Genomic DNA, 4,210 nt, shown 5'->3' with positions numbered 1-4,210 from the left:
ACTATGACCTTGAGTATATCCTATATGAATTTAGAGACTAACTCAAGAGTAGACTTGACAGACTGAACACTAATGACCAAAGACTAGATGAGTTTTAGGATGACTTCTAGGGATACAAGAAAAAAGCAAAAGGTTATTTAAAAAGATAGGAAAGAAAGAATAGACCAAAGTGGATGACAGAAGAGACTCTGAAACTTGCTATTGAACTTAGAGCAGCTAAAGCAAGAGGAGGAAATGTGATGAAGTAAAAGAGCTTAACACAAGATTTCAAAGGGAAGCTCAAGAAGACATAGTCAAGTATCATAATGAAATGTACAAAAACTTGGAGTTAGCACACTGTCTTAGTCATCTAGTGCTGCTATAACAGAAATACCACAAGTGGATGGCTTTAACAAAGAGAAATTTATCTCCTCACAGTAAAGTAGGCTAAAAGTCCAAATTCAAGGCATCAGCTCCAAGGGAAGGCTTTCTCTCTCTGTTGGCTCTGTAAAAACATCCTCGTCCTCAGTCTTCCCATGGTTGAGGAGTTTCTCAGGCACAGAGACCCTGGGTTCAAAGGATGCGCTCTGCTCCTGGTGCTGCTTTCTTGGGGGTATGAGGTCCCTAACTCTCTGCTTTCTTCTCTTTCCTTTTGTCTCTTGAGAGATAAAATGTGGTGCAGGCCACACCACAGGGAAACTCCCTTTACCTTGGATCAGGGAGGCGACCTAAGTAAAGGTGGTGTTACAATCCCACCCTAATCCTCTCAACATAAAATTACAATCACAAAATGGAAGACAACCACACAATACTGGGAATCATGGCCTAACCAAGTTGATACACACATTTTGGGGGGGACATAATTCAACCCATGACAAACACCAATAAGGAACGATATGCTTGGCATTTCTCAAGCTGAAATAATTGAATAAAAAATTCAAGTCTCAAGTTGCAATATTGAAGGATTCTATGGGAAAAATATTGAACAATACAGGAAGCACCAAGAGAAGATGGAAGAAATAGAGAGTGCCACTGTACCAAAAAGAATTGGTAGATGTTCAACCATTTCAGTTGGTAGCATACAATCAAGAACCGATGGTACTGAAGTCCAAACTGCACTAAAGGCACTGACAAAAAACAAGGCTCCAGAAATTAATGGAATACCAGTTAAGACGTTTCAAAAAATGGAAGCAAAGCTGGAAGCATTCATTCATCTAAGCCAAGAAATTTGGAAGACAACTACCTGGCCAACCAACTGGAAGAGATCCACATATGCACCCATTCCAAAGAAAGGTGACCCAACCAAATTCGGAAACTATTGAACAATATCATCAATAACACACACAAGTAAGTTTTGCTAAGATCATTCAAAAGTGGTTGCAGCAGTACATCGGCAGGGAACTGCCAGAAAGTCAAGTCAGATTCAGCAGAGGACATAGAATGAGGAATATCATTGCTGGTATCAAACAGATTTTGGCTGAAAGCAGAGAATATCAGAAAGATGTTTACCGTGTTTCATTGACCACGCAAAGGCATTTTACCTCATTTCATTTTCATAGTTACCATGTGAGTCGGAATCGACTCGAAGGCAGTGGGTTTGAGGTTTTAATTACCATAGTATAAAATCGATTAGGCAACTTTCTTTTTCACTGAACATTGTGTCCCATAACTCTCTCATAATATCTGTAGATCTGGCCTAGTCTTTTAACTGTGCTAGTTTATTGCTTTATAGGATGTTCTTATTTGTGGCTCTGCACTCTGGTGAGTACCTGCAAGAGTTTCTATGTGGGACACATCTAGTAGCAGAATTTGTGGGCATTTTCAGCTTCAATACATCTGCCAAGTGGCTCTCCAAAGCGATTGTGCAAATCACTCTTGTCACCTCTGATTGAGAGTTGCTATTTCCTCTCCTCCTCTCGATCTTACCATAGTAACCGTTGGAAGATACTTACAAAATGAAGTAGATCTGTATAGAGTATTGCCTTGGAAATATGTACATTCTGCAAATTGATATGTGTAGTATATGTATTTGGGTTAAAATATAAAACAAACGTGTTCAAACTATTACACAAAAGAAGGAGAAAGCATATCAAATGTTTTAGAATGGTTATCTTATGAATATGAACTTGGAGTGCCAGAATATAAGTCCCAACTTTTACCGTCTAACTCTGTATTGTTTAAATCATCATAATCAACATAATTTATAATTAAATTACTAAGTTTTGTCAAATAAAAAATAGAAAGGAAATACACAGAGTGCACCCTTGTTAGTATGCTTTTGCATAAAACATCGCAAGAGGCAACTCTGTTATTTATGAAAAGCTGAGTCTCCCCTTAGAAGATTAAGATAGAATTTACTTTTCTAAGTCTATAGCTGGAGATTCACAGACACCAGCTCTTTCTTCAAAAAATAAGGTTTGGGCTGTGTGGATCATAACCGATTATAGATAACATTGCAAAAATGGAAATTCCATAACATTTAGCTGTGCTCCTGAGGAATCTGTACATAGACCAAGAGGCAGTCATTTGAACAGAATAAAGGGACGCTGCGTGGTTTAAAATCAGGAAAGGTGTGCATTAGGGTTGTATCCTTTCACCATAGTTATTCAATCTGTGTGTTGAGCAAATAATTCGAGCAGCTGGATTATATGAGGAAGAACACGGCATCAGAGTTGAAGGAAGACTTACTAACAACCTGCATTATTCAGATGACACAACCTTGATTGCTGAAAGTGAAGAGGACTTGAAGCACTTACTGATGAAGAACAAAGACTACAGCTTCAGTATGGATTACATCTCAACATAAAGAAAACAAAAATCTTCACAGCTGGATCAATAAGATACATCATGATAAATGGAGAAAAGATTGAAGTTGTCAAGGATTTCATTTTACTTATATCCACAATCAATTCCCATGGAAGGAGCAGTCAAGAAATTAAATGACATATTGCCTTGGGCAAATCTGCTGCAAAAGACCTCTTTAAAGTGTTAAAAAGCAAAGATGTCACTTTGAGGACTAAGGTGAACCTCATATGCATGCAAAGCTAGACAATGAATAAGGAAGACTGAAGAAAAATTGCTACCTTTGAATTACAGTGTTGGTGAAGAATATTGAATATACCGTAGACTGCCAAAAGAACGAACAAATCTGTCTTAGAAGAAGCACAGCCAGAACGCTCCTTAGAGGCAAGGATGGCGAGGTTGCGTCTTACATACTTTGGACATGTTGTCAGGAGGGATCAGTCCCTGGAAAAGGACATCATGCTTGGTAGAGTACAGGGTCAGTGGAAAAGAGGAAGACCCTCTGGATGTTTGTCTCCATCCAGTTCTGATTTCTGTTGGTCTCTGCTTCTCTTGTGTGTAGGCTTCTTTATTTTTATACAAGCAGGCTCTTTCCATGCATCGGGTAGGATGGCCGCAAAGAATCCAGACCCACATCCTTACAGTCCCCTCCACCTCCAGTTGTAAAGTTCTGACAAAGAACTCTGATTAGCCTGGTTTGGTTCAGAGCCCTGGTGCCACAGTGATTAAAGTGATCGACTGCTAACTGAAAGGTCGGCAGTTCGAAACCACCAGCAGCTCTGAGGCAGAAAGATGTGGTAGTGTGTTTCAGCAGAGATTTACAGCCTTGGAAACCCTATGGGGTTGCTGTGAGTCAGAATCTACTTGACAGCAGTGGGTTTGGTTTGGGTTTGGTTCAAACTGCACTCCTGTGAAATAATTACTGTATCCAAATGGATATGGTACTATGATCGGCTCAGACAGTGTCATGTTTCCAAACGTACGGCTGGAAAGGTAGAAGATAGAATACAATAATTAAGAGCTGTACCAAGACCATAGAAAGAGGAAAGGAATTTCCCAAAGGGGAAAAAAAAATTCTTTAACTATAAAAAAGGAGATTGAATAAGATAGGTGAGCAGAAACAAGAGCTACCGGATTCCTCTATGATAACCTAGATACCAAGGGCAGTGCCCACCAAGGAATCTACCTGGAAGGTGTACCTTAGAAAAGCCCTAAGTCACAGGGCTTCCATACAGGGCATGCCTGACTTTGATCAGTTCTAATGGTTAAACCAGTGTCCCTGTCGTGGTTTCCCCACTTTGATCCACTCCCATTCCTCAGTAAAATGCATGGATCCCCTGGGACAAGTGGTATGATTATAGTGATGTTCTACTGCCTCCTTCTCATTACTCTTCTAGGCTTGGGAGTGACCCCTGAGTGAATTCACATG

This window comes from Elephas maximus, chromosome 18, assembly GCF_024166365.1.
Source record: "Elephas maximus indicus isolate mEleMax1 chromosome 18, mEleMax1 primary haplotype, whole genome shotgun sequence".
In the NCBI taxonomy this organism is placed as follows: domain Eukaryota; kingdom Metazoa; phylum Chordata; class Mammalia; order Proboscidea; family Elephantidae; genus Elephas; species Elephas maximus.
This window is presented reverse-complemented; position numbering follows the sequence as displayed.